Raw genomic sequence first — 22129 nt, forward strand, 5'->3', positions numbered from 1 at the left:
AATAACACATGGAGCGACTCACCAATCAAAAACGGCAATGATGGACTTGGTAAACAAGGTGTGGTATGCCCCAGGGTTTAGTGTGATGGCCAGCAGTTTTACACAAGGATGCATGATCTGTGCAACACATAATATTGGAAGAACTGAAAAAGTACCACAGAAGCACACACCCAGACCTATATATACGTTCCAGAGACTGCAGATAGACTATATTCAACTACCCAAAGTCGGTACCTATGAGTATGTGCTTGTTTGTATTGATCTCTTTTCAGGATGGCCAGAAGCTTTTCCAGTAACCAAAGCTACAGCCGTAGCCACAGCAAAGAAACTGATTAACGAGGTGGTGTGCAGATATGGAGTTCCAGAGGTGATCGAGAGCGACAGAGGAACTCATTTTACGGGTGAATTCATGAACCATGTGTTGTCAGCTCTAGGCATAAGTCAAGCCCTACATACACCATACCATCCACAAAGTAGTGGGAAGGTTGAGAGACTAAATGGGACTCTCAAATTGAAAATCCAAAAGCAATGGTAGAAACCGGGAAACCATGGACCGAGTGTCTACCATTAGCCTTGTTCTCAGTAAGATATACGCCCACAAAAAGAACAGGTCTCAGCCCATATGAGATCTTATTTGGGTCGGCTCCCAGATTAGGATGTTATTTTCCACAGGTGATCCAAATGCAGTATGGTAGACTAACAGATTATGTATAAACGCTGAACAAACAATTGACCAAGGTGCATGCACAAGTCTTTGCTTCCATTCCAGATCCTGATTCAGTTGAAGGGACGCATAAGCTAGAACCAGGAGATTGGGTCGTTGTCAAAAGACACATGAGGAAGAGCCTTGAGCCACGGTTTGATGGTCCTTTTCAAGTCCTACTCGTTACAAGCACCTCAGTGAAGCTCGAAGGAAAGGCAAGCTGGATTCACGCCAGTCATTGTAAAAAGGTTCTTCAGCCAGAAGAATGAAGATCTTTGCGGTTGTTGCGGCGGTTGTTGCGTGTGCTCTTATACAAAAAGGCAGAACTGCTACTCCTGTACACGTAATCAGTACAGAATCACTGGAACAGTTCAGGACAGGGTGGGCGAATGCCACTGTGGATAGAAAGCAGGGTAACTACACCTGTAAGGCCAATGCCCCGTGTTATACTACAAATGTGACTACAACCGAAGGGACTTGGAGAAAAGGACCACATGGAGGGACTGTGTACCTTCACATAGACAAAACAGCCAACATTAGCATACAAGAAGAGACGGCTGTTGTTTTGTTGTTATGAACCAGATTTACAGTATCTACAGAAATATACAACCAGTAAAAATAGAAACAAAATGATACATAAGACTTATGAAAGATGCAACAAGGAGAGGCTCAACTCTACGATTGTAATAAAAGAGACTGATGGGATGATATTATGTATGAATAATAGCGAAATAAGAAATAGAATGTATTTTGTATTCTTGATAACAATTTGAAGAGATAGTTTTAAGCCACATATAACAGTACAAAGTCTGGAAAGAATCCCACACACTTGTAAGAGCGCTGTAACCCAACAGCAGAAAAAGAATGTACACTTCAATATTTCCTTCCCTGAATCCCCCAGCTGTCATAGACAAAAAAGAGAATGGTATGACCCGCTATTAGGAGGGGTAGGAACGGGATTAGGAGTATTGAATGGTATACAGTTAGAAACAGTTATGAACAAATTAAACTCAGTGGGAGATGACACATCTACTGCATTAAGGATAGGTGCGTCATGGTTACCTACTACCTTTGAGGTACAGCAAAAAGGGTTAGCTATAGATGAACTATTTCTAAATGTTTTTAATGAAAGTATGCTAACCGAATATAGAACATTACAGAATGTATTAACTTTTGTAAATTGGACAGTATGTACGCTTAAAACGATGTGGCAACAAGAACAGATAAATAATTGTAAGAATAAATTGTTTAGTAGTCATGTTAGGCAATGGACAGACATTCTGCCCATAGGAAAGAGAAATGATACGTGGTTATTGTTACAGCCTGAGTATACTGAGTGTACACCTAAATGGTGTGCAGGAAGACTAATAGCATTTCATGTGAAAAATCCTACTCTATTATGCAAATTTATTGTTATGCCAATGGTAATGATTGATCCGGTGACATTATTAGGACAATATTGGATGCCGGAAATGAAAGGAACACACATAGATTCTCAAAATAAGACAAGGAATATAGATTTGTGCCAGTTAACAGAGCAAGGATATGTATGTAATGAACAGTCAGGGATATATGAACCCTGTCTAATGCAGCACCAGGATAATGTATGCGCACTCACTATAATCCCAGAAGCTAACCTACAGGTTTATATTGAAGTAGGTCCACAGCATGTATGCTTAATAACTAACGACAAGCAGACCCTTAGCCAGTTTAATCTCATAGGACCATTTTCAGGATGTCTATACAATGTGACGCATTTGACTTGGGGGAACCAAACTATAGTGTTCTTGCCTACTTTAGAAGAAATAATGTCCACTGTATGGGTACCTGAACCTTTGCCCTATGGAAATTTTAGTTTGCCACTGGAAGAGTTAAAACAAGTGTTACAAAAGTCTAAAGACGTAAAGAAATTGATAGCAGCCCATAATGTAACTCTAAGTAAAGTGAAAGTATTGGCTACAATAGCAGCTAAGGAAGTAATAAATTTATCATCAGTAATAAAAGATGCCAGTGCCCATCACTGGTATGACATATTTACAGGATTTTCCCCCACTGCCACTAAGATATTGCATGTGCTTTTCCAACCATTGATTTGTTTAATGATATTATTTGTATTGCTTACATGTTTCAATTGTTATGTATTTTGCAAAATAAGGGAAGCATTCAATCAGAGGCCTATACATTATGATGAAAGAATGTTGTGAGATTACCCCACCTACATACCTGTGTGAATCAAGTGAAGAAATGGATCGAAGCCTTGCTATCAGGAGATAGAAGTAGCATTGGAATTTAGGTGTTGGTAAAATCACAAAAGGAGGGATTGTTATGGAATAAATATATGTATAATGTATCTGGGACCTCAATGAGTGCAATGCTGAAGAGAAGAACATGTATTAGAATATATGTTGGGTATTATTGAAAGGTAATGGAATAGATTTGCAGACATTCTGTAGATAGTAGAAATTGGGGCCCTACAAGGACTTACCAGACACAAAGGAGTCTGTTTATATGATGTTTGAGTTTCGGGCATACAGCCAAGATAGATAAGGACCAGACACCAGATTAACAACTAGATATAAGAACAATGCACATAGAGACATAAATCACGAGGGAAGAAACCACAAGAATGTAAATGATTAATGTGTGTCTGCACGTATTCATGTGATATTTTTACTATATAAACTCTGTGTCTCTGCAAATAAAGTCAGAAGTATTTTACCTTGAGAAACATCTCAGTGTATCTGTTACTTCTCCGAGCAGCTCGCACCCCCCCCCCCACCTGATTTGAACCTGCATGGAGATCAAGGCGTAACGTGACTCAAATTGCGATCACAGAAGTATGCCCTGAAAATAAAAATCTACATTTTTTTCAAAAAAAATGTAGGTTTAGCAAATATTTTCTCATTTCCACAAGGACTGAAGGAGAAAAAGCACCACAAAATTTGTAAGGCAATTTCTCCTGAGTAAAAAAATACCCCACATGTGTAATAACCGGCTGTTTGGACACACGGCAGGGCTTAGAAGGGAAAGAGCGCTATTTGGCTTTTGGAGATCACATTTAGCAGGAATGGTTTGCAGAGGCAATGTCCCATTTGCAAAGCTCCTGAGGGGACAAAACAATGAAAACGCCCAAAAAGTGACTTCATTTAGGAAACTACACCTCTTGAGGAATTCATCTAGGGGTGTAGTAAGCATTTTGACCCCACAGATGTTTCATAGAATTTATTAGAATTGGGCAGTGAAAATAAAAACAATCCTTTTTCGTCAATAAGACGTAGCTTTAGCGCAACATTTTTCATTTTCCCAACAAATAAAGGAATTTAAGAACACAACATTTGTAATGAAATTTCTCCCGAGTACGGCAATACCCCATATGTGGTCATAAACTGCTGTATGGGCACACGGCAGGGCTCAGAAGGGAAGGAGCGCCATTTGGAGTGCAAATGTTGCTGGATTGGTTTCTGGGCGCCTGTGGGCCCAAAACAGTGGAAACCCCCCGGAAGTGACTCAATTTTAGAAATTACACCCCTCAATGCATTTACCTAGGGGTGTAGTAAGCATTTTAACCCTGCAGGTGTTTTGTTGAATTTAGTGTGCACTCGATGTTGCAGAGTGAAAATGGGATTTTTTTTCCATAGATATGCCAATATCTGGTGCCCAGCTTGTGCCACCATAACAAGACAGCTCTCTAATTATTATGCAGTGTTTCCCGGTTTTAGAAACACCCTACATGGGGCCCTAATCTTTTGCCTGGACATTTGACCAGGCTCAGGAGTGAAAGCGTACCATGTAAAATTGAGGCCTAATTTGTCGATTTACAAAGTATTGGTTCACAACTGCAGAGGCTCAGATGTGGAATAATAAAAAGAAACCCCTGAGAAGTGACCCCATTTGGAAACTGCACCCCTCAAGGCATTTATTAAGGGGTGTAGTGAGCATTTTCACCCACAGGTATTTTCCATAAATGATTGCACTGCGGATGGTGCAAATTAAAAATTTATATTTTTCCCTAGATATGCCATTTCAGTGACAAATATGTCATGCCCAGCTTATGCCACTGGAGACACACACCCCAAAAATTGTTAAAAGGGTTCTCCCGGGTATAAAGATGCCATATATGTGGAAGTAAACTGCTGTTTGGGCACATTGTAGGGTTCAGAGCGGAGGAAGCACCATTTGGCTTTTTGAGAGCGGATTTTGCTTGGTAGTAGATTTGTTTGATTATTGCTGGTGTTTCCATTTATAATGTGGGGGTACATGTAAGCTGGGCAGAGTACATCAGTGGCATAGTCAGGTGGCATAATAATGGGGTAAAAAAACAATAAAATGATCCATAGATGTGTGTTACGCTGTGAAGCAATCCTTTCTGCACAGGCCGGTGTCACACTTATATATGGCGTCCTTTCTTATCCCCCTTTTGGTCCACACTCCGCACCTTTGCAGTTTTGCTGGGAAAGTGTTGTCCTGGTATAATACGGGCACCCTCGCTTCCAGCAGATATGTTTGGGCCCTGCCCTTCCTGGTTTCCCTAATTTTAGGTCCTTGGTAAATCGCCTCTTGAAACAGAAGAAATGTTCCCCTCGGGCACAACTGTATGTTTTTTCTTTCCTGACTTATTGGAGCCATAACTAATTTTATTTTTTCATAGACGTAGTGGTATGAGGGCTGTTTCTTTGCTGGACGAGCTGTAGTTATTATTGGTACCATTTTGAGGTACATGCGACTTTTTGATCACCTTTTATCCTATTTTTTGGGAGGCCAGGTAAACAAAAAAATACAATTCTGGCACAGTTTTTTTTTTAGTTTTTTTAGTTTTTTTTATACAGCGTTCACCAAGCATTATAAATTACATGTTAACTTTATTCTGCGGGTCCGTACGATTCTGGCTATACCTAATTTATAGCACTTTTTTATGTTTTACAACTTTTTGCACAATAAAATCACTTTTGTAAAAAGAATGTATTTTTTCTGTCGCCAAGTTGTGAGAACCATAACTTTTTTACTTTTTTGTCGACGGAGCTGTATGAGGGCTTGTTTTTTGCGAGACGAGCTATAGTTTTTCTAGGTACCATTTTTGGATACGTGCAACTTTTTTATCACTTTTTATTCCAATATTTGTAGGGCAAAGTGACCAAAAAACAGAAACTCTGGTCTCTTTAAGTTTTTTTTTACGTTGTTCACCGTGTGCAATATATAATATGATACCTGAGGTCGTTACAGTCCCGGCGATACCAAATACATATGGTTTATTATTATTTTTCAACAATAAAGGACTTGATAAGTGAAAAAGGGCGATTGTGTTTTATTTTATTACTTGAAACTTTTATTGTTTTCAAACTTTTATTTTTTTCACTTTTTTTTTACACTTTTTGATACTTTTTTTTACACTTTTTCTCATGTCCCACTAGGGGACTTGACGGTCCAACTGTCAGCTTTAGTTTTTTTTCTAATACATTGGACTACCTACGTAGTGCAATGTATTAGATCTGTCAGTTATTCACTGACAGCAAGCCGGCGGGGCCTAATCGGCTTCCGTAATGGCAGAGCAGGAGGCCATTATGTCTCCTGTTGCCATAGCAGCAGTCGCAAGTCCTGATTGCCTGTCAGGGCTGGCGATCTGCTAGCAACCGCTAAGATGCAGCAATCGCTTTCAATTGCTGCATCAAAGGGGTTAATGGCAGGGATCGGAGCTAGCTCCGGTTCCTGCCATTTCATGTGGATGTCAGCTGTAATATACAGGTGACCTCCACCGCTGATGACGCCGGATCAGCTCCTGAGTCGGCGCCATCTTGCCGTCGGCTACGGAAGCCGATCAGGCTCCGCTGCCGGGCGGATCTTGACCGGCTTCCGTGCTAGGTAGACTGGGAGGCCAGTATTAGGCCTCCGGTTGCTATTGCAGCCACCGGAACCCCGGCAATTTCCTTGCTGTGGTTCCGATGAGCTGCAAACAGCTTAAATGTAGCGATCATGTTTGAATGCTGCATTGAAGGGGTTAATGGCGGGGATCGAAGCTAATTTTTGTTCCCGCCATTACAGCCGGATGTCAGCTGTCAGATACAGCTGAGATCCGGCGATGATGGCACCGACTGAGATTCTGAGCCGGTGCCAAACATTTGGCGTAAGTATATGACATTTTGCGGGAAGCACTGGCTTTCCATGTCGTATACTTACGACAAATGTCGGGAAGGGGTTAAACTTTCTATGCATTTAAACGTCTTTTCTCCTATCCATATGGGACTGTTAATCAGTGGATACAACAACTGGGGTAATACTATCATTTTAATTACGGCTATTCGATCTGCCATAGAAAGGGGTAACCTATTCCATATCTTGATTTTTGGGTGAGAATTTTGTAGCGGTTGTCTATCCACGTAGGGTAGTCTCTTCAATCAACCCATCGGGTTGACCACCAGATCATGGGCGCAGGGGATTTAACAGGAGAGTAATGGCTGTTTTTTTCATTTCAAAACATTCCATGCAACTAGTTTAATTTCTCGGACATTCCTTTTAAGGAAATATTTATCGGGGCACAATGCACCATTTCTGGGCGCTGTATCCAATGTTTATCTGGACAGTCGCCTGGTTATTTTTCTGGACTTTGTATGCACTATTTACCTGGATGCTGGGTAATAATTATCTGAGTTAGAAACAGGAGGACCTGCAATCTCATCAACATTGTCCTTTCCTCATAAAATGTTCTTCTTGAGACATCTGATGGATTACTCTGAAAATATGGCGTAGATGCCAATCAAGGTCCAAAGGTTGACATCCTCAATGGCCTCCAGGATCTGAATTATACCTTTTTCTTTCACTAACCCATTTCTCTAGGAGTCATATATAAAGGTTGGGTCTATGGAGCCCAGATGAGCTACATTAGCAACTTTGAAAGAGCAGCCTCAGAGACATTCAGCTCCAGGATGGTCTGTGTCAGATAAGTAGTGGTTCAGAACGCACTAGACGATGTAGGTGCACGAATAGGGTCCCAGCCCAATCGTAGTCAAAATAAGTATTTGGCACACAAAGCTGAAGTTTAAAGAAGAAATCTTGATTTTTTTCAAGTGGTTGTAGATGCCAGAGGCTTAGTGCGACGCTTCGTTCATTACATGACCTTCATCAGGCACTGTGCCGTTCTGATTGCTGGTACATCCAGTAGTTGGCGCTTCGTTCCGAATGGCAGCTGACCGCTGTAGTTGGCGCACTTGAGATTTCTTAAAACTTTAGCTTTGAGTGCCGAATACTTATTTTGGTCTGTGTCAGATGTTAGGGATGAAGTCTACAACTGGCCAGACCACCTATCTTTCCTTCGCTCTGGAAATATAGGACAGTCCACGAGGCAGCACATCATGTCTGGTCAATTCCCCTACTACTCTGTACACTAACACCTTCAAAAGAGAAGAGGAAGGTGCAGATGTGACGTTCAGGTTAGGTATTTGCAGTATTGAAGTTGTATTGTGCTCCCCTTGGAGCGCTGTGCAAAGGCAAAACTCTTTTATCGGAATGATGTGTAGATGGTTGGTACTCTATTTGGGTGCGCAGGCTTAGTTTGTTGTGTGCTCACTTGGCTAGGTCGGCATTAATGAGTGAAATGTATACAGTACCTTAGGAAAATACAGTGTGAGACAAAGATGATAACAGGAGCGCTCCCTAGAGTAATACCTTGAAAAAAAATGTCAATTAGTCTTCTCACCTTTTAAACCTCTTTGTTGATAAGAACATCGACTGGATGCAGTTGTCTCTCTTTTTGTAGCTTCTTGTTCTTCTGACACGGAGTACAGTATGTCTCAGGCTGGGGGATTTCTTTGCTGGACTTCAATGAATCAGTGACCATGTCCACAATTGATTACACAGGTATAATATAGATTTTATGAAAGTTCTTTGGAATTAAAACAAATTATTTTTATGTATTTGTCTATCCATTTTTATTAGAAATACAATAAATACATTGAGGTATGTTTTTATTGACATGTGTTGCTATCAGCCAGACAGGAAAAAAATATGGATGGCCTTGGGAATCTGTAGAGGCAGCTGTTCTACAGGAAAGGGAGTGCAGAGACCCTACCAAACAGGACGAGGGGAGGAAGTCCATTGCCGGGCATCTGAAGAGACTTGCCATTAAACACCCAAAACCATTGTACTTCACCGCAGCGCTGCGAATCATGGACAAGGCTTCATTTTCAAAGACTTCTGGACAGTTGTCTTTTAATTGGATGGATCTTAAAAACCCCTTCTGGACAGTGGGGGATGGGAAGGAGGAGGTGTGGATGGATGACGGTCCGGCATTCTTAGATGGACATTAGTGGTTCATATCTGCTGCCTCTTTAGCGTAGAGACCTTGATCTGGCACATCCCTTTCCATGGCTGACGTTCTCGACACCAGGGCTTCCTCCTGCTGATGTTGTACGGTACATTCCCTTCAGTTCTGAAACAAGAATAAATAAAATGTCCTAGTGAAGAGTTGTTCTCTTGAAGATATTCCCTGTGACCCACACCAAGACCCTTTATCTGCCAGGTAGGTAGATAGTGCGTTCTATGTTCAACTAAGATACAAAATTCACAAGTAAATCTGCTCAACTAAGATGCGGTTAACACAAAGGTTTCAAAACGGGGACAGATAGGGCGCCAAGCGATGGTAGAATTTTATTTAAATACGCGTTTCTGGCACGACTTGTCCCTTTATCTGATCTTAACCTGACGAAGGGACCAGTCAAGTTTAGTCCCGGACCAGTCCGGTCCAGAAATACAGTCAAAATAAAATGGGTTTTACTTTACTGTCCACGTGTGAAGTATTTGTGTTACCCGCCGCTTACCAATTTTTAAAGGGGAACTCCAAGAAAAATTTGTCATGCAATCAAAGGCGCAGTGCCCACCCAAACTACATCGCAGGATTTTATTTAAAAAATTGGCTGTTATCTATTGGATTACTCCAATATGTAAAGGCCAATATCACTAACAGCTCCTGGCTCAGCCAGCAGAAGTGGGGTCCGGAGCCGAATGGGACCCAGAGCTGCTGAAGGAGCGGGAAGTACATAAAGGGGATTTGTCCGGGGGTCTGAATACATTTTAGGGTTTGGTATTAAAGGGGTTTTCCAGGCTTTATAAAAATTGTAATTCAAACTGAAAATTGCACCATTTAGCAAATACCCACCTTCTAATTCTCTGCGGCTCCAGTGCCGGCGGTTCACAATCCCCTGCCGGCCTGTTTACATAGGCTGGACCAGTGATGTCCCGTATCGGCACATGATCGAACTAGTCAATCACTGGCCACAGTGGTCACGTGCCATACTTACTTAGATCACTTCTGCAGGTGATACCCTCCCTCTATACTGTCCTTACTGCAATGTTTTTATAGTGAGGACAGAATACAGGGAATATCTGGTACACAAAGTGTATTCTCACTAACACTGCCCCATGACAAGCCATGCCCAATGAACCACGTTCTGTCAAAGGTACGCCCTGTCAAGTCCTGTCTCAATCCATCTGAAACCGAAGTGTCCCTAGAAAGAAATTCCAAATATTGTCAACTATGCTCTATTAGGGTATAGTATGAAGAATCAGTGCAGTAGGGTCTATATACTACTATATACACAAAGCTGCCATGTGCTGAACATTGCAAAACACACTTTTCATAAAAGAGCGTTAATTCCAGTCCTGCAGTCACCCTGATGACCTTATACTGTGCCAGTACTTGAGGTAGGTGTGCCCCTTTATATATTACTTGCAGCCAGAATTGGCACCGGGATTATCAGCTCATTGACGAATTCTTGAGGTCACATTTGTGTCTTGATGTCACCAGTCTGAACCAATCCTACACCACTTGCTCTTTATAGAATTTTCAGAAAAAAAAATACCCCTAGCAATAAATACTGCATGTAAATAATATTCTCATTACAGTACAACAACAAATAAATGGAAAAAGCACCATATCCCTATTAGGTCCCGCGGACATCATAGAGGTGGTCCTTGACTTCCAGTCCTGCAGTCACCATGAAGACTTTGTGCTGTCAGTGCAGGCAGAATAAACCTGACATGGTGACCATGTAATGTTTTATATGTACTACTACTCCCTGTACTGACTGATAGTAGAGAGAATGGACTAAGCTGAAGGATTCCCGACTCTTATCAATTCTTTAAATAGGGAATATGCCCTGAATACTAACCCCAAATTTATATTACATTTATAGTAGGACAGATTTACTATTCAAATTGAGCCAGAATTATGGCGTACATGTTGTGCGCCATATTTATTAATTGTTTTAGACACATTTTGCGGCGTGCTTGACAAGGGGCGTGGCCTAGAATAAAGGGGCGTGTCTTAAACTAAGCCAACCAAGAGGTGGTATAAGGAAGAGAAAAGTGTCTAACATGTCTAGCAAAATCTATCATACATCGTGCACCACTGTGATAAATTTGGCGCAATTTCTGACTTCCTTGTACCAGTTTACACTGTGTAAAACTCAGATAGTTTTAGGCCCCATGCACACTAACTTATTTTTGCGGCCGCAATTCACCCGCAAATCTGCAGGTGAATTGCGACCCCATTCATTTCAATGGGCCCATGCACACGACCTTGGTTTCCACGGTCCATGCATTGCCCAGGAACCTGGACCGCAAAAACAACGGACATGTCTTATTACGGTCGTGTTTTGCGGTACAGGCTCATAGAAAATAATGCACGCGGTCATATGCAGGGCCCGCGATTTGAGGGTGGCCGTGGGTGACACTCCGCGGACATACAAGCCGTAAGTCACGGTCAATGCACCTCACTACGGTCGTGTGCATGAGGCCTTAGTAAATCTGCCCCATGGTAATACCAGTGACAGCCCGCTCTTTCCCGGTGGGGTACAGTCCTCCGCACATTTTCATCCACGTCTCATCTTGCATGTGCCGGTTACTTTTCTCCTTATACCTGAGAAGTAACAAAAATAACATCAGAAACTAAAAAAACACAATTCCAAGTATTTCTCCCCATTTCTAAAAATAACATTTCCTGCAGGTGAATAATGGAAAATATAAAGATATAAATATATTCAGGCCTATGTGTCTGTCCAGGGGGTCAGTGAGGGTCCTGCCTGTTATATGTGGGGAGGTCTTGCTGCACAATAACGGAGGGGAAAATGTCTGTACATCAATATATATTTGTCTCTAGGAGCCCCTACAAAGTCTCAGTGAGGGCCCTGTCTGTTATACGTGGGGAGCTTGTATACAGCGTTAGTAACAGGCATGTCACTCCAGTATAGATATTTTGGGTGCCGGTTCTTCGACCCCACTGTCCATAGTTTAATTAAACACCTTAAGAAAATGGATCATCACTAAGAAGTTTTATTTAAAGGGGTACTCCCATCTTACTATTTCTCTGGGACTCACACCTATGTGGAAAACGGAGGTCTCTCCCTGACCCTGTCCTGCTTTGTTCCCAGATCCCTGTCCCGTCTAATGGCTGCTGATTCCAGGTGGAGAATGACTTCGGAAAGGCCTCGCACGTCCCTCTCTCTATTCTGTTCTATGGAAGTTTCGGAAACAGCTGAGCGCTGTTGAACTATTTGCGTAACTCCCATAGTACAGAACGGAGAGAGCTGCGTGCATGAGCATAGGTGGATATCACATAAACGTCTGAGATGGAGAAAACCCTCTAAAGAGATTATTTCATTAAAGGGGTTGTACATAATTAGAAAAATAGAGCTGCTGTCTTCCAAAAACAGAGCCACACCTGTCCACAGGTGATGTGCGGTGTGTGGACAGCTTAGCCCTATACATTTCAATACAGAAAAGCTGCAATACCACACACAGCCTCTGGACAGAGGTGGCGCAGAGCTTCCATTTGGGTCATAGAGAGGGTCTCCAGCGTGATACCCCCCTCTATGATATCTAAATATCCTTATAGGGCATTTCAGGTGTAACCAGAAGTTAAGGTGATACAAAAAAATATTCCATACATGAGATTTCCTTAATGGAGATATTGTAACAATAATTACTGAAAATATGTAATTGACTTTTTCCTCCATTGTAGGAATAGAACCCGAGAAGCGACGTTTTGGACTACGGAACAGTCGATCCTCCGGATGAAATGCTGTGTGGTTGGAGCGCAGTCCCAGGAGCGCTGGTGTTGTTGTGCTGATCCATGTTCTTCTTATCTGGAGCTTGTATACAGAACACGCGATCCTTCTGGTCCGGCCTACTAACATATATAAGCACAGCCTAAGCACACACGTAATGATATATAATAACATAACATTAACATAACATTACTATGTATCAGCCCTGATACGTCAGTGTCATCATATTTCTGGGGTCCCGCACACAGGATATACGTTACCTCCTGTGATGATGTCACTTCCCTGTATTTCCTGTATGACATGGCTGCTCTTCCTCTTCCCGTTTCCCTTTCTGATGTATTTCCTCTTCCTGTGTGATAAGACGTGTGCTGTTGCCTCCTGCTGTGTATAACACGAGATGCAACATGTCTTATAAAACATGTAAATAATAATCGCAGAAAGCAAAAAAGATTTTGTTCATTTCCATTCACATCAATGGTTATTTGTTTGCAGCCGTTTTTCTGAGCCATACTTGTCTGTTTTTAGAATCAACTACAGGGAGATTTGAGATGTGGTTTGAGAATTTCTTTCCTATGTAAACGCCACCGATAAGGACAGCTAAGAAGCCTCAGTTATCAGCGAGCGACCCCATCATTAGACTAAGCAGAGTGCCCCCATACAGTGCCAGCAGAGTATTGTCCCTTACACAGTGCCAGTATACTGCCCCCTCATAAACAACACTACTAGCAGAGACCCCCTCAATAAACCATATTGCCAGCAAAGTGCCTCCAATAATTAGTGCCAGCAGACTGCCCCCAATAACCACTACAAGCAGAGTTCCCCCTCACATATAGTCCCAGCAGAGTGCCTTCCTTTATGCAGCTACATCATGTAAGATCTTCCCTAGTTTGGAAGTCTCCAGGACAATCTGGGAGAGAAGACAAGTGTGATGTAACCTGGTTGCAGTGTGTAAATGTAGCCTGAAACATCACGTGTAGCCCCTAAGTCTATGTTCACATGTTACATATTTATTGCAGATTTCCATGGTCAAATTGACACATAAAGTATGAATGTGAATAGGGTTCTAGAAAACTGCATAAACTTGCAGCAGTAACAATCTGCAGTAGATTGTAATGCAAAGGATGCACAGCCAAATATGCTGCAAAAGCCACATGTAATATATGGAGAAATAGGCCTAGTTCACACAGAGTTTTTTTGGAGCGTTTTTTTAAGTGGAAAACGCATCGAAAACCGCACCAAAAAACGTCCGAAAACTAATCTTATTGATTTCAATGGGATGCAGAGGCGTTTTTCCCACGAGAAAAAAACACTCACAGGAAAAAGCAGCGTCAAGCCCTTTCTTCAAGCGTTTCCGTCTCTGACCTCCCATTGCCATCAATGGGAGGCAAAGAAGATGGTTTTCGCAGCATTTTTGCCTGCGGTGCTCAATGGCCGTGGTCGAAAAATGCGTAAAAAAAGCGGCAGAAGGAATTTTGAGGCAGATTTTTCCACCTGCAAAAAACTTGGTGTGTAAACAGGGACTTCGTGTCCACATGTGACCTACTCTATCCAATCACAGCTGTAATTCCAGCCAAGGCTGCCTAAGATTATGTTCACACCCCCCACTTCTCCTGCGGTTTGGCCGCTGCAGCCCGATGAGGAGGGATTATAACTAGAAATTGTGGATATAAAGAACATGCAGAGGTTTCTGTGTGACAGTCTAAGGGCATGACCAGACGTGGCGGAGTTCTGCATACACTGTCCGCATCAATGCCGCACATAATCTGCGTTGCAGATTCTGTCGCGGCTTTGCCTAAAATGGGCATTAAATTGATGCGGACTGGCCGTTGCGTATTGAGGGGGAAAGGGCTTCCCTTCTCTCTATCAGTGCAGGATAGAGAGAAGGGACAGCCCTTTCCCTAGTAAAAGAAAAAGAGATTCATACTTACCCGGCCGTTGTCTTGGTGACGCGTCCCTCTTTCGACATCCAGCCCGACCTCCCTGTATGACGCGGCAGTTCATGTGACCGCTGCAGCCGTCACTTGGACTGAAACGTAATCCCGGGAGGCCGGACTGGAGGAAGAAGCAGGGAGTTATGGGTAAGTATGAACTTCTATTTTTTTTACAGGCTGATGTATATTGTGATCGGATGTCACTGTCCAGGGTGCTGAAACAGTTACTGCCAATCGTTTAACTCTTTCAGCACCCTGGACAGTGACTATTTACTGACATCGCCTATTAACGCTCCTGTAATTACGGGTGCACACACGTAATCACCCGTAATTACGGGAGCCCCATTGACTTCCTCAGTCTGGCTGTAGATCTAGAGATACATAGGTTTAGCCAGAATGAAGAACTATCATGTTAGTAAAACCAGTACGCTCCGCAGCACACATAACATCTGCGGACTTCATTGCGGAATTTTCACTCTCCATTGAAGTCAATGGAGAAATTCCGCAATGAGTCCGCAACAAGTCCGCTACACGTCCGCAACAGCCAGTGTATGCTGCGGACACCAAATTCCGCACCACAGCCTATGCTCCGCAGAATTGTCTGCAACGTGTAAACGAACCCAACTAAAAAGCTGTGGAAAGCAATGGAGAAACGTGTACGCTGCGGATTTCCGCTGCGGACTATCCGCAGCGGAATTGCAGAGCAATTCCGCCACGTCTGGTCATGCCCTAAGGCTCTGTTCACATCTGCATTGGGGTCCCGTTCTGACGTTCCCGTCAGAGGTTTCCGTCAGAACAGGACCCTGAGCAGACACAAACTGACACCGACGGAAACCAGGGGTTTCCGTTTCCATCACCATTGATTTCAGTAGTCGACTAAGCTATTGCTTCCGGCAAAACGAAGGGTCCGGAGCACAAAAGAGACAAACGGAAACCACGGGCACCGGCTCCGTCACCATTGAAATCAATGGTGATGGAAACGGAAACCCCTGGTTTTCGTCGGTGTCTGCTCAGGGTCCCGTTCTAACGGAAACCTCCGACGGAACGTCAGAACGGGACCCCAACGCAGATGTGAACAGAGCCTAATATGGATGAGAAAGGGGAGGTGGGACTACTCATTTATTATGCCCTGATACTGAACTGGTATTACTAGTATTATACCCTGTTCTATGAACTTTACCCGCTGGAGTACCCCAAAGATGCTTGTACCATTGATCGAGGTGCTATGTGTTTTGTAGTAAAATTAAATTGGTATTTGATTATTTTTTTTACAGTTAATATTTATTAAAAATTCTGTTTTAAAGTTTTTTGCCTGGCAGTGATAGTTTGATATTTGTCCAAAACCTATTTATTTCCATATTTCATGGATATTATGAGGTGGGACTACTCACCTAACCAGTATGTTCCTGACGGGAGCTGCATGCGTCCATCTCATCAAGTCTCCGATCTCCTGGCAGCTCCACTTTGTACAGATCCTACAATGAAAATCTATGCAAAAAGTTTACACCAAAAAAACAGAAAATTCTACTGCGGAACCAGGATTGTTGTTGTGTGGCAGGGCTGCACCTCGCCCTTCTGCTGCCGGAGGTAAACAGTGAAATAGCGCCCCCACCTGCATCACCATAGAGTGGCCATGTGGGGTAGAGAAAAGATAGCAAAGAAAATATAGAAAACCTTTATGTTTACATGTAGTAGAAATCTATTTAATACAAGTGAATAATATTTATAAAAATCGTAATCACATGCTGCGTTAGGCCTCATTCCCACGACAGGGTTTCCCGGCCGGGTGCCGGCCGTTCATAAATCGGCCGGCACCCGGCTGCATTAGGAATAATAGACCCCTAATGGGGCTATTCACACGACCGATTTTTTGACGGCCGGGGAAACCGGCCGTCAAAAAATAGGACATGCTCTATCTTCGGCCGGGTACCCGGCCGCCCGGCTCCCATAGAAGTCTATGGGGCCGGGTAATACCCGGCCATCACCGGGATGTGTCCCGAGTGATGGCCGGGTTTTCCGGCGCTTGCGCTCTATCTCCTCCTCCTCACAGCGCAGAGTGCATGTGAGGAGGAGGAGTTGATGCCATTCTGACGAATGGCATCGCTGTACACTGTGTTGCAGGGCCGGGGTGTTTTAAAAGCACCCTGGCCCGGCGACACCTTCGATGGCGCCGCTAGCAGCTGCTGCGGGTGCTACTACTGCAGCGACGCCACTATCGCAGAGCAGGGAGGTATCTCCCCGCTCTGCTATGTGCTAGCCGCACTTTAGCTCCTTGAAGGAGCGGAATCCCCGTGTTTTCGGGGATTCCGCTACTGGACAGAGCGCTAGATGTCTCTGTCCATATCTGGGCAGTGACATCAGGGGAAACTCCTGAAGCGGAATCCCCGAACACATGGGGATTCCCCTTCAGGAGTTGCCGCTGATGTCACTGTCCAGATCTGCCCGGCCCGGATGCAAAACTTTATGCAAACCGGCCGGGCAGAATGGCCGATTTTACCGGCCGGCACTCGGGCTCGGGCGCGACCCGGTCGTGTGAATCCCGCCTTAGGCCTCATTCACACGACAGGGTCCGAGTGTCGGCCGGGAAAATCGGCCGTTTTTGGCCGATTTTCCCGGCCGGTTTGCATCCGTTCCGATTCCGTTCCGGGCCGTGTTGCTGTTTTTACCGGCCGATTTGGACCCGATTTGCATCCGGTTTTTTCCCTGACCGTTTTTTAATCGGATTAATTTTTTGCACTTTACTTATTTTTTTATTATTATGTTCTGTCCCTCAAAGGTCAAAAAAGACCTTTTTGGAACTTTTAATATTTTTTTTCTTACTTTTACACCATGTTTTTCCCTGTAACTGGAGCTGCACAGCAGCCCCAGTTACAGGGGAAATCAGCCCTCTCACAGTGACGATTGTCACTAATAGGATTGTGCTAGGTCTAGTAAGACCCAGCAGCAGTCTGTCACTAACGGCACCCGGCGATCATGTGACCAGTCACATGATCACCGGGAGGAATAGAGACAGCACCGCTGCTGTCTCTATTTCTATACACAGCGTTCATTGAGCGTTGTGTAAAAAGACATCGTAGAAGACAGAAGCAGTGAAAGCTGCTTCTATCCCCTCCTCAGGGTCCCCGGCAGTCACGGACAGCCGGAGACCCAACATTCAGCTGCCCGATCGCGCGGGCAGCAAGTTAAAACCCGAGCCGTAAAAAGTCTATGGCTCGGGTTTTAAGGACCCTGACCGCTGGCCGTAAAAACACAGCCAGCGGTCGGGAACCGTAACAAGCAGGGGAAGGGAGCCAGCGCAGCGCTCCCTTCCACCTGCTGTACACCCCGACCCTGCCACACAGTATCACCAGCGTAGCCATTCGTCCGAATGGCATCAACTCCTCCTCCTCACATGCACTCTGCACTGTGAGGAGGAGAGAGTGCGCGAGTGACGGTTGACCCGGCCATCACTCGGGACAGATTCCGGTGATGGCCGTGTATTACCCGGCCCCATAGACTTCTATGGGAGCCGGGCGGCCGGGTACCCGGCCGAATATAGGGCATGTCCCATTTTTGGACGGCCGGTTTTCCTGGCCCGTCAAAAAATCGGTCGTGTGAATAGCCCCATTAGGGGTCTATTATTCCTAATGCAGCCGGGTGCCGGCCGATTTATGAACGGCCGGCACCCGGCCGGGAAACCCTGTCGTGTGAATCCCGCCTTAATTCTGCAGTGTATTATTGACATACCTACCTACCTGCACTCATTATATTACACTCATCCATTATATACCTACCTGCACTCATTATATTACACTCATCCATTATATACCTATCTGCACTCACTACATTACACTCATACATTATATACCTACCTGCACTCATTATATTACACTCATACATTATATACCTACCTGCACTCATTATATTACACTCATCCATTATATACCTACCTGCACTCATTATATTACACTCATCCATTATATACCTACCTGCACTCACTATATTACACTCATCCATTATATACCTACCTGCACTCATTATATTACACTCATCCATTATATACCTACCTGCACTCATTATATTACACTCATATATTATATACCTACCTGCACTCATTATATTACACTCATCCATTATATACCTACCTGCACTCACTATATTACACTCATCCATTATATACCTACCTGCACTCTTTATATTACACTCATCCATTATATACCTACCTGCACTCATTATATTACACTCATCCATTATATACCTACCTGCACTCACTATATTACACTCATCCATTATATACCTACCTGCACTCATTATATTACACTCATCCATTATATACCTACCTGCACTCATTATATTACACTCATATATTATATACCTACCTGCACTCATTATATTACACTCATCCATTATATACCTACCTGCACTCATTATATTACACTCATACATTATATACCTACCTGCACTCATTATATTACACTCATCCATTATATACCTACCTGCACTCATTATATTACACTCATATATTATATACCTACCTGCACTCATTATATTACACTCATCCATTATATACCTACCTGCACTCACTATATTACACTCATCCATTATATACCTACCTGCACTCATTATATTACACTCATCCATTATATACCTACCTGCACTCATTATATTACACTCATCCATTATATACCTACCTGCACTCACTATATTACACTCATCCATTATATACCTACCTGCACTCATTATATTACACTCATCCATTATATACCTACCTGCACTCATTATATTACACTCATATATTATATACCTACCTGCACTCATTATATTACACTCATCCATTATATACCTACCTGCACTCATTATATTACACTCATACATTATATACCTACCTGCACTCATTATATTACACTCATCCATTATATACCTACCTGCACTCACTATATTACACTCATCCATTATATACCTACCTGCACTCATTATATTACACTCATACATTATATACCTACCTGCACTCATTATATTACACTCATACATTATATACCTACCTGCACTCATTATATTACACTCATCCATTATATACCTACCTGCACTCATTATATTACACTCATCCATTATATACCTACCTGCACTCACTATATTACACTCATCCATTATATACCTACCTGCACTCATTATATTACACTCATCCATTATATACCTACCTGCACTCATTATATTACACTCATATATTATATACCTACCTGCACTCATTATATTACACTCATCCATTATATACCTACCTGCACTCACTATATTACACTCATCCATTATATACCTACCTGCACTCTTTATATTACACTCATCCATTATATACATACCTGCACTCACTATATTACACTCATCCATTATATACCTACCTGAACTCACTATATTACACTCATCCATTATATACTTACATGCTGGCCCTTTAAGAAACGGCCTGGGCCAGCGCGCACTTGGGATCCGGCTGCCATGAGCAGGAGACATCAGTGGACGTTAGCGACCTCGTGGTGGAGGAGGCTGTCAAGCAAGGTACAGGATCCAGCGACGGAGACCACTGGCAGGAGAGGGACCTGCCGCCAGCGTTACAATAACTTTACCCCAGTCCTCTGCAGTCCAATCAATATACTTAAAACAGGATGTCAGTCTGTCCTTGATGTTTTTCTTGGAGAGAAGTGGCTTCTTTGCAGGTCTTCTTGACACCAGTCCAGCCTCCAAAAGCCTTCACCTCACTGTGCGTGCAGATGCACTGACAGATGTCTGAGGAAGCGCTGCACTGCTGTTGAACCGATCCCATAGCTGAATCCTCTTTAGGAGAAGGTCCTGGTACTTGCTGGAATTTCATGGACACCCTGAAGCCTTCTTCATAGCAAATGAACCTCTCTCCTTGAAGTACTGGATGATCCGATAAATGGTTCATTTTGGGGTAATCTTACAAGCAGCAATGTCTTTGCCTGTAAGGCTCTTTTGATGCAAAGCAATGATAAGCAAGTTAACGACATCCACCGGGATCCGTTATATGTCAATGTGGTGATGTATCTAGACGACATCAAGATTTTCTCACCCGCTTTGACTACACATTGGAAACGTGTTCGACAGGTCTTTCAACGGTTGCTGGAGAATAAGCTCTGTGCAAAGTTGGAGAAGTGGGTCTTCCAGAAATCCTCCCTTCCCTTTCTAGATTATATAGTCTCTGACCAGGGATTGAAGATGGACACCAACAAAACATCTGCTGTGTTGAACTGGCTTTGTTCTCAGGGTCTCCGTGCAATTCAACGCTTTCTGGGATTTGCACATTTCTACCGGCAGTTTATTCCCCACTACTCTTCATTACTGGCGCCTATTTCAGCTCTTACAAAGAAAGGAGTGAATGCCAAAAATGAGACCCAAGAGACCAAATTGGCATTTCTTCAACTCAGTCTGTCTCTGCCGCCCCTATATTGCAGCATCCGGACATCTCCAAGCAATTCTTCTTTGAGGTGGATGCCTCTACTATCGATGCAGGTGCAGACCTGACGCAAAAAGGTCTTACCGGCAAGACTGTCACCTGCGGCTTCTTCTCCTAGTTATTTTCTCCTGCCGAGAAGAATTACTCTTAGAGATCAGGAGCTTCTGGCCATTGAATTGGCATTGGAAGAGTGGAAACATCTGCTAGAAGGGGTCATGCATCCTGTAATTATTTTCAGACCACGAATATTTGGTCTATCTACAGACCGCTCAGCGGTTGAATCCGCGCCAGGCCAGGTGGGCGCTCTTCTTTGCCTGATTTGAAATTCTGTTACATTTCCGTCCTGCCGAAAGGAATACTAAGGCTGACGCTCTGTCTCGGTGAATTGAAATTAACTTGGTTTTTATTTTTCCAAAGTACAATACAAAAGTATACAACATCCCAATGATACAGTCTCACAGTGTTGTATACAGAACACAGAAAAAGCTTGCACCTTTAGATATCAGAAACGTGCCTCGGACGTTGACATACTGACATATTAACAGACAAACAAACATAAAAACAGACATACAAAGAGTGGTGGTGATAAATACAAGCAATTATACATATGAGATGTCAAAAAGGAACAGGATGATGCAGGATACGAAAACCATGTATAAGTTAGCACAGATACATTCACAGAGTGACAGAGTTCTTGCGGAGCAGAAGTTGAACATGGGGTAACTCCGTCCAAGGGGCCCATTGAGACAAACACTTCTGCCTATAACCTTTAGATGTAGCAAAGTGCAATACGTAATAGAAGTGAAGATAAACCCTGTTTAGCACCTCCGAGAGATTCAGAGCCTCAGCTGTTTTCCATCTCTTGGCTATATGGAATCTGGAAGCGATAAGAATATGGCTTATTGGCCACCTATATTCTAAAGGGATCTCATCCATCTGCATATCAGTTAAAGCCAATGCAGGGGAAGGTAAAAGTTCTGCTCCCATTAATTCTGATATG

The 22129-nt window shown here is 43.3% G+C and overlaps 1 long non-coding RNA gene across 1 annotated transcript; it reads right to left on the reverse strand.

The window, feature by feature from the left end:
* Positions 1-8614: 8614 nt before the first annotated feature.
* Positions 8615-13921, reverse strand: LOC142699060 (uncharacterized). Its single transcript, XR_012865957.1, has 4 exons — positions 13017-13921; positions 12676-12878; positions 11515-11609; positions 8615-9122 (listed from the first exon to the last, which is right to left on the reverse strand). It is a non-coding gene; the product is annotated as an uncharacterized LOC142699060 (long non-coding RNA).
* Positions 13922-22129: the final 8208 nt, after the last annotated feature.

Source organism: Rhinoderma darwinii, unplaced genomic scaffold (assembly GCF_050947455.1).
Source record: "Rhinoderma darwinii isolate aRhiDar2 unplaced genomic scaffold, aRhiDar2.hap1 Scaffold_122, whole genome shotgun sequence".
NCBI lineage: Eukaryota > Metazoa > Chordata > Amphibia > Anura > Rhinodermatidae > Rhinoderma > Rhinoderma darwinii.